This window comes from Leptonotus elevatus, chromosome 16 (genome assembly GCF_054856555.1).
Source record: "Leptonotus elevatus isolate MCC_2025b chromosome 16, RoL_Lele_1.0, whole genome shotgun sequence".
Classification (NCBI taxonomy): domain Eukaryota; kingdom Metazoa; phylum Chordata; class Actinopteri; order Syngnathiformes; family Syngnathidae; genus Leptonotus; species Leptonotus elevatus.
Genome location: NC_141254.1, coordinates 3,295,250 through 3,308,854, shown reverse-complemented (window position 1 = coordinate 3,308,854; position 13,605 = coordinate 3,295,250). Strand labels below are relative to the sequence as shown.

The 13,605-nt window shown below is 40.3% G+C and overlaps 1 protein-coding gene across 3 annotated transcripts in view; it reads right to left on the bottom strand.

The window, feature by feature from the left end:
• The window catches only part of robo3 (roundabout, axon guidance receptor, homolog 3 (Drosophila)), a 121,543-nt gene that overhangs the window by 85,314 nt on the left and 22,624 nt on the right, over positions 1 to 13,605 (bottom strand). The window lies entirely within an intron of this gene.

Here is a 13,605-nt window from a genome sequence, read left to right as displayed (position 1 = left end):
TGTTCGTCTCTGTGTGCCCTGTGATTGGTTGGCAATCCAGTTCAAGGTGTACCTCGCCTACTGCCCGAACCCAGCTGGGATAGGCTCCAGCGCCCCCCTCGACCCATGTGAGGAAAAGCGGTTAAGAAAATGGATGGATGGATAATACATCAGATTTATATAGCGCTTTTCTAGACACTCAAAGATGCTTTACAATGGAATGGATACATTATTCTTGCACTCACACATTCACACTGTGGTGGTGGTAAGCTACTTAAGTAGCCACAACTGCCCTGGGGCAGGCTAACGGAAGTGTGGCTGCCAGTGTGCGCCTACAGCCCCTCCGACCAAACATTCGCACCTTCCATAAACTAGTGTGAGTAGCACTGGAGGCAATGTATGTGAAGTGCCTTGCCCAAGGACATAACAACATATGACTTGGGGAGAGCGGGACTCGAACAGCCGACCTTCTGATTACTGAACGACCGTCTCTTCACCCTGAGCCATAGCCGCCACAACATTGCTGTTATTACAAATATTTGATACTATATTAATAAACATTTGTATATATGCTACTCATCCTAGCTGACATATAGCGCCGTATACCATATAGTGCTATGACGTTCATCTTGTCAGTCCGGTTCCGATTAGCAAGAACATTTTCTCTTACAGTCCAGACACTTATTAACGTACTTGCTATTTTGCTGTTCAAAGCTGGAGGCACTCCACTTAAAGGCACTTCCAGTCAGAAGTCTGTGAAAAGTGGACTGTAACACCCAAGTACTTAATCCCAGTGTTAAACGCGCTAGCGATTTCATTCTTAGGTTAGCTTACCTGTAGCTTTTAGCATGGGTTCTCCTTACATCAGAACAATACTTGCCAGAAATGTAGGCTATTCTTTGCCACGGAGGGAATGATTACTGATTTTTGGAGGGACTCCGCAACGTGTTTAGCCGCAGCAAGAGCCAGCTGAAGCTCATTCTAGCTAGCTAGCTGATGTAGCATAAGTAGCACCGAATTGTGCTTCAATCTCCGACTCTCCGCAGTGGGTGATGTGAATGACGCAGCCCAGCGTCGGAACATCTCAGTGGTAGATTCTCAATTTTGCGACACAATATGTTTTAATGATGCGCAAAATGCTAATTTTGCTCCACAAACTGCGATGTGAAACCGCTTATTTCAAGCCTTGTAGAGGATTAGATCATCCGATAGACTGTTTTATAGTGCACCCTGTTAAACATTAATGTCAAGCACTACTGTAAACAGATGTCAAAAGACTATACGCAATGTCTGGAAGGTCTGGTAACATATACATGCACATGCACACAAAGACACACACACCTGTCATTTTCTGCATGTGTTCATTTTCATTGTGAGGTCACAGAGTGACACTGTCCACTCTTGCTACCTCATCATGGTGTCTTCCAGGTCAGGCGTCAGCCGACCCCCTACCCAACCCCCCACCGTGCCCAACCCCACCCAATCAGCTGTCAATACATTGAACTGTGTGAGTTTAAGTGTGCTCAGATATACATGCTTTGAATGCTGACACATGCCTGGCTGACATTTTTCTTGTTTGCGCAACACCATAACTTCACAATGAAGAGAGGGGATCTGTCCTTAGTGTAGAAGGGAGGAAAAATAGTTTTAATTTTCCACGTTGTCAAGAAACTCCAAAAACATATGGATCTTGGAGGAGAAATCCATTTTGTTCCACTTGAATGAATTAACTCGCTGACCTTTTCTTAACTCTTAAGGTGGGTGACAGTCTTATAGAGAAATTAATCCTGAGCAAATATACACAGCCAAAAATCAATAAGCATTTTACACAGCTGTTTGCCTCCTTTTACAATATTTCATCCTGTTGCTCTGGGAAAATCTTCATTCAGCATTCGGAAAAATCAGGACACATGGCTCTCAGCTCATGTTCATAAATATAGAAAGCTCAATGATGATCAATTGTATGCATGGAAGTGGACGTAGAAAGTGGGACTTAGAAAAAGTTCAATGCCAGTCCCATTGAAAATTAATGGGGAAATTTAACGTTAAATTGTGTGAATACTATAAGTTATGTGGAATCAGACGATATATACCCCGAGAGGCGTGAATTTCTGAAGCAAGTTGAAATTTGAACGGTGTAAATCGGAAGTATTATGTGGGAGTTGATACACGGCAAAAAAGTGTGGAGAATACAAATCACAATAACAGCATTCCCACAATAACGGGCAATTGAATGTTTCAGTTTATGATGAAAACTAAATCCTCACGTTATTATCATTTAAGATAGGCTTTACACCAATCTGATCAGATGGATCAGGATCGGATGTTAGCCTTTTATCAAAATCGGAGGTCGGCTGTAATGTCTTAATTTGCCGGCTTCACGAAATAAGACAAGACATGTTATCTTTAATGTTTATCAGCATTTTTTTAAATAATTAAAAAAAAAATCCATATGCATTTCAATTGACGTCAATTATACGTCGGTCTTCGCTATTCGTGAATGGCAACGGTTGACTGTAGAGTAAATATAAAAGTTTTTTAAATAGAAATATTGCTCCATTTTCTGATCGATTTGGTGATTGGTTATTGGCTTTTTCAAATTCAATAGTTAATCGGACGAAAAATACTGATCGTGTAAAGCCTAATTTCAAACCATATCAAATGCAATCAAAATACTTCTTATTTTCAACTTATGTTATTGCATTTTTGTATGCATATGTAGACAAATACCAGGAGGGCTATATCTATATATGGGTGTGTGCATATGATAGATTAAAAACTAGGCAAACGACCGGTTTGGACAGCTATTTAATGTGTCTGGCAAGACAGCAACAGATAGATAATGAGGATCATTGGACATAACAGTTGGAGCAAGGGCACTTTATTGTTCTCTACAGCCCCTGTGGCCGTTGTGCTACACTGTCGTTAAAGGGGGAGGAGGTTAAATCTCTTCCTCACACCACCTGTTGTAGAAGCCCCATTAGACAACCCCCCACACATACACACAAACACCCCTCAACCCCTGAGTTTCTCCCATCCTCTGCTATTGTACTATTGACCCTATATAATGCAGAGACACGCATATATACACGCACTGGTCATTAGTCACGTTTACCTTTAGTAATGTCTAATTAATTCATGACTTTACTCTAAGGGGGGCTTTGGCTGGTGGGTCTGGCTCTATCACTGGCCGACGGCCAGATCATGTAGAGGGGGGGTTTAAGCCAATGCCCCGTGGCCTCACTTCAGCCATCTGATCTCCCCCTTTTAACCCAGTGCAGCCTTACGTACACATGAAGCTGCAATCCTATTAGTGACGCATGAAAACACATCATGCAGACAGATACTTAAACACATACAGAGATAGTTGAATTTATCAAATAACTGAGGTTGTTACTGCTGAGAGAGATGATGTACTCATCCTTCAGCCACCCACCTATATGATTTCAATTATAGGCTGTAAGTAGGCATCGGGGAAGCACTGAAAATTCAGCCAAGCATTTTCATTTCAGTGTATGCGAAGTAGCTACAATAATGCATGATTAGACCACACCAGTCACAATGTCCAAATTATACATTATATGAATTTAAATAAAATATCCCAACAATGTCAGTGGAGAATTTCCAATGCTTTGGGGGAGGAAGAAGGCTCACAACTGAAGGCAAATATCATTGTGCTCTGTTATTGCCTGCCCAACGCAAAATATGGATTGAGCAATCCTTACAGTATTGGATCGGGTGATCAGCCATTTTGACGCAGTTCTCGAGGGGAGCGGCTCCTGTTCCGAATTTTTGTAGCACCTTGAACTGGTTTTGCGAAGATATAATTTGACGACCATCATAGCCACTGCGCAGCATATGGCATTAGATTTGGTTTTGTGCATACGAAAATGTGTTTTGTGTGTACAAAGCTGTGTGTTGCACTAGAACTATGTATGATATTGTATGTAGAAATGTTTACTTTTTGCAGTTGTTCTCCGGTTTTTGGTTTTGGTTTTCTATACTTGCTTCTCTCTCACTTACCCGAACGATACATGACTAAGTGTTACAATTGTAACTCAAAAAGGGCAAGACTGACAGAAAAGCACATTGACATGCTTGTCTTTATTGCAAAAAATCTTCCAACCGCAAAGAAAATTCAGACCAGTGATACGACAAACTTAGACAGTCATTCATAGAATAAAGTGCACTTTCCAACCCCTTGTATGCCTTAATAGATATTTGCACTTTTCAATCTTAGCATTTAAAAAAAGGTGTAGCTGAGTACAACTGCAACATTTGATGCTCATTTTTACTGTTTGTTTATTTTTTTGTGTAGTTTACTACCTCAAAATATTGTTCTGATAATTGTATAGTTAACCACCTAAATTTTTTCTTATTGATGTTTCCTATGTTTTTTACCTCAGACAACCAAAAATTTTGTCATTGTGGCATTTTTTGTATGACATATTCTCTTGCATTTGTGTTAAAGGGATGATACTTGACACATTGAGCCATTTTCAGAAGTAAAAAGTTTATATTTTTTCCAGAATGAATTTGATAACGTTATTATTTTTCTTGTACAATACCTTTCAAAACTAGTTTTCCACTTGCTGTCAACTGAAGTTGACATCACCTGTTCTGAGGAAGTAGGTAACCACCAATCATGGCTCACCTGTTTTCTGAGTTTGGTCAGCAAATTGAGCCATGATTGGTCGTTACTTCCTTCCTCCGCACAGGTTATGTCATCTTCAGTCGGCAGCAAGTGGAAAAAATTGTTCTTAAAGGTATAAATTGTTTATGAAAAACAATGACATTATCACATTCATTTTGGACAAAATCTGAGCTTTCTACAGTTGAAAATGGCTCAATGAGTCAAGTATCCCTTTAATTATAATATATTTGCATGTGTCCTGTTATTTATTTTTCATTTTCTGATTATTAATAATTGTATTTTATTTATTATTTATTTGTAGTTGTGAAAATAAAATATTTTTCTATGGATTTTTTAAAGTATTGTCTGTTAGTATAATGACAACCCTACCACACACAGAATCGCATAAAAATCTTAAACATTGCATGTAATTGTTGAAACATAATCAGGGGGAGATTGTATGTGAGTTACGGGGGAAAAAATATGAAACCATTAATTTTGATTCATTTTATTTTTAGTGCCAAAATCCAAACAATGTTTTTTGCATTTCTACCGGAGGTTAATAATAAGGACAGGAGGCAGCTCCAGGAAAACACAGCCAGCAAAGAGGAGCTAGCAGGTGGGTGCTAAGAGAATAGGTTAAGGGGGTTTTGTTTACTTCATCAATTTTATCACAGGGGCCACATAGCCAACAAACAGTCACACTCAAATCATAATACCCTCCTAGTAATCCAGGCTTCACAATTTTTTCTTGCGGAGCCCTCCTTTTAGATATGAAACTTTTGGATGTTGGCACACACGCCACACACGCAGCATCATTTGTACCATTTAGTTAATACTAAGCACCCCCATGAGGTCACGTCCCACAATTTGACACCCCTTTTCTTCGTGTTTTTGAAAACAGTATGACAGGTGTGAGTGTGCATGTGTGGAGCAGACAGCAGAAAGTGATGGAGTCTCCAACTGCTGATAGTGCAGCTCAGCTGCCTTATTCACACTGATGTCTGGGATTACTGTGGTGAGAAAGTTGACCCATAGTCTGAGAGGCATTCACACTCGGCCTGAGGAAGGCAGCCGTTTCATCACATTGTCACCTGTTCACCCGATTTACACAAGGCAACTGCCATCTTAAAACTTTCTGGCTTGACCTCCAAACAACCTCAAAAGAGGGGACTGAGGGGTTTTTTTCGGGAGCAAAGAACTCTTTTATTTAGAAGAAGAATTTATTCAGAAAGTATTCCATCCCCACTCGTCACCTAAGAAAAAGTTTATCTCCCCCTCCCTTGTTGAAGTGAATATTCATGAGCCATAAAGCCCAGCAGTAGAGATGTAGCAGGCATAATAAAAATGTCAGGGTTATAAAACACTGAAAGAAAAAATGCCAGGAGCTTGGGCAAGTCCCTCTGAATGTCAAACACCCACCCTTGGATGACTCTTAGCTCTATTGTGACTGACTTTTGTGCAACTGAGAATAATAGTGCCCTTGCTTTACAAAATTGTAAGGATTTGGGTACATTTACACAGTCATTGATTAAGAGTCCTTATGGCCTATTATTTATGAAAAAGTATTTTTGGAAAAGAAAACAGGTCAATAGATAGGTAGGTACTCAACTTTAGTGTTTTCCCGGAAAAAACTAACAAATAGGGGAGAGTGGGGTAATTTGTGCCAAGGGGCAAGTTGTTCCACCCCTGTTATTTAGAAAACCATACAAGAAGTTGGTCATGTGACCACATATTTTTGAAGAGACATCCATTTCACTCATCCGGTAAAAAAGGGAGACACATGGCTTGAGAGGTATGCACATACGGGTTAAAAAAAAATCCCCTCCAAAGTAAAATTTCTATGATTAAGGTTTTTTGATGGCTGTGGTTAAACAATTAGACAACTTTGAAAACAGTTCACTCATGTTTTAGTGATTTAGTAAGCTACATTATGAGTCTATATGGTTAGCATGATGACTCAAAACAGCTGGGGGATGCTTTTTTTTTTTCAAAATGGTGGGCAAAACCACTTTTTTTTCGAAAGCTATATTTCTCAAACAGTTTATTGAAGATCCAAAGTGATTGCTCCCAGGAACCCACAACATCCTAAACTATTTGAACACATTTTAGTTGGAGGCATTCCTGTAATCCCCTTGCGTAAAAGACACTTTAAGTAAAAATTAGCAATACTTACCCCGCTCTCCCTTACATTTCTAGTCCTTCCTAAATCTACTCCTTTCTAAAATAGTATTGGAAAGTCAAAATTATGGAACACATTCAATTATTTTATTAATTTCTGGTATAACAAAATCACATACACACAAACAAAAAAATCCTGGTATTAAAGCACAATCTGAATTGTTTTTCATACTGTGGCCCACCTGGTCCTCAGCCTGCAGCAGATGGGCTGTGAGAGGTTAAGCCTCCTGAACCAACTACCGTTCTCGCTGTGTTGGCACAAAACCTGATACCAAATATACACACCAATACACAATGCAGTTCCTCCTCAGTTCCCCTCACTATTTCCAAGTGATGGCACTGGGGAATGAGGTGACAGCATGGCACAAAGTGCCATCCCCTTTGCCTTCACTGGTGCCACACTGGGCCTCTTGGCAGCTGCAAGATGGCTCATATGCTGGTGGCCTTGTTTCCGGCCTCAATGATGCCAGTTTGGCAACAGCTTGTCTGTTGGCACTCATCACTGTTTGTTCTGTATAACCTCTCATGGTAGAATGAATCAACAAAAGCATGGTTGTGGAAATTGTGTGGGTGAGCGGGACCTAGGCATACCTAGACAAAGTGATTCACTATACCTCCAATTTCTCTGGAAGCCAATATTGGGCAGGGTTCGACATTAACTATGTGACTGTGCCAGCTGAAGTTAACTAATAGTGGCCCGAACGGGCTACCACTGTAAACTTCTAGTGACAATTTATTAACTAATTTGCTCCCAAAAACGTATAAAAACATTCTATTTTAAATATAATAATAAAAATTAATTATGTTTTTTTATGCAAGAGCATACAGAAGGCTTTGATGCAGCCTCTGACCTGAAGAGGATGCTTAAAGCAATGGTAGTTATTACTAAAATGGCCAGCAGGTGGCAGCAGAGCATAAGAGATCAACCAGGGCCATGTTGCAAAAAAGCTCTTTTCCCCAGTATTTTAAAAAGATTTGTGAATAATAATGAAATTTAGCTATATTCTAATGCCGATTGCTGCAAAACTGAAACACTTTTTTTTCCTGATGAAAGAAGAGACACATTTTTCTTTTGGATGGTTGCAGGATTTTATAGAACACAATATTCTGTGGGCCTTGCAAAATCAGTCAAAATCCAGCAAAACAGCCGGGAGCGAAGAGGGTTGCTTCAGTGAAAATGGCTGGGAGGTAAGCCAAGTGGACAATTTTACTTATTAGCATTAATGGTTGAGATTTGAGCAAGTTTCTTTCACGTAATAGTTTCAAATCCCTCTTCAAAACCAACATGCATTGCTTTGTATACGACAGTTGTAATCGAGTGTGGCGGTTAGCATACCAGCTAGCTTTGTTGCTTTATCACGGCAAAGCCTTCGATCGCCACAAATGTTTTAAATTGAGCGGGTGTCGCTGTCTGTGCCTGTAGCGGACATTGAGTTTGACGAACTGTGCAACACTCTCAGCAATTAGTCTTGTATTTGGCTTTATTCGTTTTATTAACAGCTTCGCATGATGCTTCAGTATCCCTTCAACCTTTGTGTCTTTCTTCTTTGGTTATCTTATTGAAGTATGTCATTATGTGGGTGTCACGCAGTGTGCCGCCCAGTGTTCATACTGAGGCACCACAGCTTGTGAGGAAACTGGTTAAATGGGAGCTACTCCTAAACGTACTTGACACATTGTTGTCCATCCATCCATCCATTTTCTTTACCGCTTGTCCTCACAAGGGTCGTGGGGGGCGCTGGAGCCTATCCCGGCTGACTTCGGGCAGTAGGCGGGGTAAACCCTGAACTGGTTGCTAGCCAATCGCAGGGCACACACAGACGAACAACCATCCACATTCACAATCACACCTATGGACAATTTGGAGTGTTCAATTAACCTCCCGTGCATGCCTTTGGAATGTGGGAGGAGACCGGAGTACCCGGAGAAAACCCAGGCAAGCACGGGGAGAACATGCAAACTCCACCCAGGAAGGACGAAGCCCGGAATCGATCTTACGTCCTCTGCACTGGTAGGCGGACGCGCTAACCAGTCAGTCACCGTGCTGCCCACACACTGTTGTATTGAATTTAATTTTTTGCACTTGCCTTGAAAATAACTTGTACCACCACATATTTTGAATAGGACATTTTATGGCCACTAGATATTTTAATTTTATTCTATTTACGTATTTAGTTTTTTAAACTAATTTTATTGTGTTTTCTACAGGGTCTCCATATAATCTGGATACAGGTAAAAATACAACTGGCCCTACAAATCTGATAAATAAATGTGATAAAATTTTATATTAAACTTTTAATATATAATATCCGTTTTAGAGTTATGTTTTTAAATTATGAATTATCATTATTATAATTATTTATTAACTCTTTGACTGCCATAAACGTTATAAAACGTTTAGCATAAACCTAGGGAAGGGCGCCGAGGACGTTAAAAGACGTCCCCTATGTTTTTTTGGTTTTTTTTTCAAAAACGGGTGCAGGAAAGCCTTGGGCAGCTGTGCTGAAAGTATCAGGCAGATCTGATTAGTCAAAGACTCGTTTTGGCCCCTAGAGGGCAGCGATGACTCTCTTTGCACAAGGTTGGATGGGCCGCCCACCGTGGGCGTCAGTAGAAGACGTGAGGCGGAGCTAGAGTGTTGAGGAGACAATGGCTGATCCAAGCCACAATGGCTTGACCAAGCAACCGGTTACAAGCAGCTCACGCTTGAGCATTTTTTTCAAAGACGGAAAGCATCAATCAATACTAAAAAGCGCATTGATGTCAACGATGATGATGACAACGAGCTCTACGCCAAAGTTGGAAGCTTTGGCGTGACTGTTATGAACACGTAGTAAGCCTCACCGGCAAAGCGCGGCTAGCGCGGCTAGCGCTGCTAAGGCCGGAAAACGCGCACAATAGCCGGCCGGGTACTTCTACACAATCGGACATTCGATCGGGCGATGGAGAGTTGGCATCGACCAATGCAGATTGATGATGATGATGAAGATGACTCCGAGCTCTACGCCAAAGTTGGAAGCTTTGGCGTGACTGTTATGAACACGTAGTAAGCCTCACCGGCAAAGCGCGGCTAGCGCGGCTAGCGCTGCTAAGGCCGGAAAACGCGGAGCTGCACAAGCGGACATTCGATCGGACAATGAAGAGTACCCCGAGTCCAATGCATATTCATCGGAGGAGCGGGTACAGTCTGATCACGGAGAAGACACTGTTTCTGGACTACGATGCCACCATGAATGGAGTGGATAAAATGGATCAGAACATCTCCTACCACCCGGTATAGCAACTGAAGGACACGGGGAAGCGAGACGTAACGAAACCGTAACGTAACCGTAGCATGATCCTGATATTAGACTTGATGACACACTGCAGTATATACTTGCTATTCCCCGGAAAAAAACGGCCGGCAAGAAAGTGGCGCACGCGAAGAGGCAATCTGTTGTGCAAATGCTGTTGCGTCTCTTTGCACGCAGGAGAGTGTTACAAAAAGAAAAACTGTCGTTGAAACATCCACATATTTGTAAATAGCACCACAGTTGCACACATTTGTAAATAGTTTGCCAAATTGTTGTCAAATTGTTACACTGTTGAATGTAAATAAACGTATTTTGCTATCAAAAAACACTTTTTCATTCTTGGTGGTAGTGTTTTATAGAAGTAAAGCACTATTTAGGTGTTTGTGGCATCATTCATGGACAAAAAGAAGTGTCAAATTCACTAGAATGCATGAAATAATATCGTTTCACTAAAAGCTTGATTTCTCCGTATTTTGGTCCAACACAGGCGAAATTGGGTCAAACTAACCATTTTCTATTGTTGATTACTAAAGAACGGAATAAGGTAGAAACAAACTCTTTTTTCTGATGAAAGATGAAAGTCCAATCTTTCATTTGGTAGTACGTGTGTTTCCATAGTCCAAACAGAACATTTTCTGTGGACCTTGAAAATCAGTCAAAATGCTTAAATCGGCTGGCACTGGCGGCATCCCTTTTCTGAAAACGTCTGGCAGTCAAAGAGTTAATTATGAATTACTCTATTTTTTATTCTGAATTATGATATTATTGATTCTTATTTGTTACTTATTATTACAGCTATCTTTTGTTGTTTTGCCAAGTGTTGTACTTGCAGTGATTAAGTGACAAGTTCTGTTGATTCTGTTGATGTGCTGTGTTGTCGTCATCCTCAAAAACAGAATGTTTGTTGCTGCCAATGAGCAGTGACCTCCACTCCTCCTGCTCGTAAGCACATTTGCTAGCCATCCAGCAGCAAAAGCTAATATGTTTTTTTTCTTTTCCCTCCCCCAAGACAAAGCTGTCTATCATGTACTTTCATCAGAAAGTCGGGTCACGGAGGCCTGGACATAACATGACAAAGGTCGCACTCATGAGTAGGATACAGACAGGCAATATATAAGCCTGCAGAAGAGTATGTGGGTTAGGGTTGGGTCCTGCAAGTTGTCAAGAGATGTGATACCAAGGTCAGGGGTGGCATCTTGAGTTAACTGAGAGATAGTGATGATAAGAGACCCTCACCAGAGTGAAAACTGGTCTTCCCCTTTTAACAGGCTGCAGGTTTACTCAGAAAGAAAAAAAATACTGATTTGTCTGAGACAGTGGTTCTTAACCTTGTTGGTGGTACTGAACCCCACCAGTAGTTGGGTTTCCATCCACCCATTTTTATTAGAATTTTCGAAAAATGAAACTGAATGGAAACGCTAGCAATTCGAAAAAGGGCCCAAAATTCACAAAAACGTTTTTTATGCTTAGAGGGGGTGGATTTTGAAGCATATCGAAAAAAGGAAAATGCTAATTTTGGCTATGGAAACAGGTTTTGCAAATAACCGCTGCCAACACAAGATACACATCACACGTTTTGACCGGATATTACGTCACACGTACGTTTGTAGTCCTAAAGCAATGTCGGGCGATAAATGTATGTTAAGGGGGGACAACAAAACAGAAATATTTTTGTAATTAATTAAAGAAGCGAATATTAATGCTATTTTAGATGGAAAACAGCACCAAAAAAAACGCTACGGTTTATCAAGGATTACAAAAGAAAACTCATACAATGTCATCGCACGGCGCAGTCGCTTCCGATTCTTCTTCTTCTTCTTTTAAATTACTGGTGGATCACATTTCTATGGTGTATACCGCCACCTACAGTGACGGAGTAAGTCCCCTCTCAATATTTGCAGAAGAAGAACAGATGGAAACGGGCATAAATCGCATGTGCGTTTAACACATTGTCAGTAAATTCGATTAAAATTTTTGAAACAATTGGATGGAAACCTGACTAGTTTCCTATGCGCATTCACCGAACCCTTCTTTATTGAAAAATAAAAGGGCCCAAAATTAGCAAAAACGTTTTTACGCTTAGAAGTGGTGGATTTTGAAGCATATCAAAAAAAGGAAATTGTGAATTTTGGTTATGAAAACACGTTTTGCAAATAACCGCTGCCAACACCAGATACACGTCACACGTTTTGACCGGATATTACGTTACACGAACGTTTGTAGTCCTAAAGCAATGTCGGATGATAAATGTATGTTTGGGGGGGGACAACAAAACAAAAATATTTTTGTAATTAATTAAAGAAGCGAATATTAATGCTATTTTAGATGGAAAACAGCACCAAAAAAAACGCTACGGTTTATCAAGGATTACAAAAGAAAACAATGTCATCGCACGGCGCAGTCGCTTCCGATTCTTCTTCTTCTTTTAATTTACTGGTAGATCACATTTCTATGGTGTATACCGGCACCTACAGCGACGGAGTAAGTCCCCTCTCAATATTTGCAAAAGAAGAAAAGATGTAAACGGGCATAAATCGCGTGTGCGTTTTGCGCATTGTCAGTAAATTTGATTACAATTTTTGAAACAATTGGATGAAAACCTGACTAGTTTCCTATGCGCATTCACCGACCCTTCTTTATTTAAAAATAAAATGGGATTATTTTTTTTCCTAATTTAACACATATTGCAGGTATAGAGTTTACTGGTGAACAAAATGAACAGGGAGAGTAGCCGTTTCATCGAATCTGGCTCTCTTTACCTTGAATTCAGAAAGTGTTGTGTTCTTGTATTCCTTGCCATCTCCTTCCATTTTAAAGAAGTGTTCCTTTAATTTTTGCTAGTTAGATAGTTATGCTGGACTAGAAAACAATTCGGCAATATTCGGGTTTTGTAAGGCCATGTAAACATGCGCAATAACCCGAATATGCTCTTATTTGGGTTTTTAAAAACTCGGATAAGACCCCTGGGTTGTCCCTTTCATAACCCGAATTTTTGCTTATTTAAACGCATTCGGAATACCTTGATTGAATGGTGCATTGTTTTTCGCTGTGCACATGCTCTCTTATTTTCTTCTTCGTCTTCTTTTCGTCTTCTTCGCTTATTTCAACTCGGAAGGAATCTTAGTCTTTGTCATAACGACTGTAAGTACAGCTCCGTCCCACTCATTAAAGGAGCCTCACTTGAATACATTAATTTCCCTGCTGCGTTTTCACGTCATTCTTTGTCTCTATGGCGAAAACGCCACAGTTTGCGCCTATACACAAGTACAGTATATAAGTCCATGCTTCTGGCGTGTAACCCATCGGATATACTCAAGCAGGTGTAAACAAACATGACGGCGCAGCAAAGAACCACACTTCTGGAGCAAAGTGGAAACTGACCACTTTATTTAGCATTGTCAGTGACATGATGAATATAATGCCTTTTATTGACCGTAGAAAGTTAAAAGTAGAAATTACGTCTATTTAAGTAATTACGCATCGCAATCCAAACTGGATATTTCAATCAAGCGCAAATGA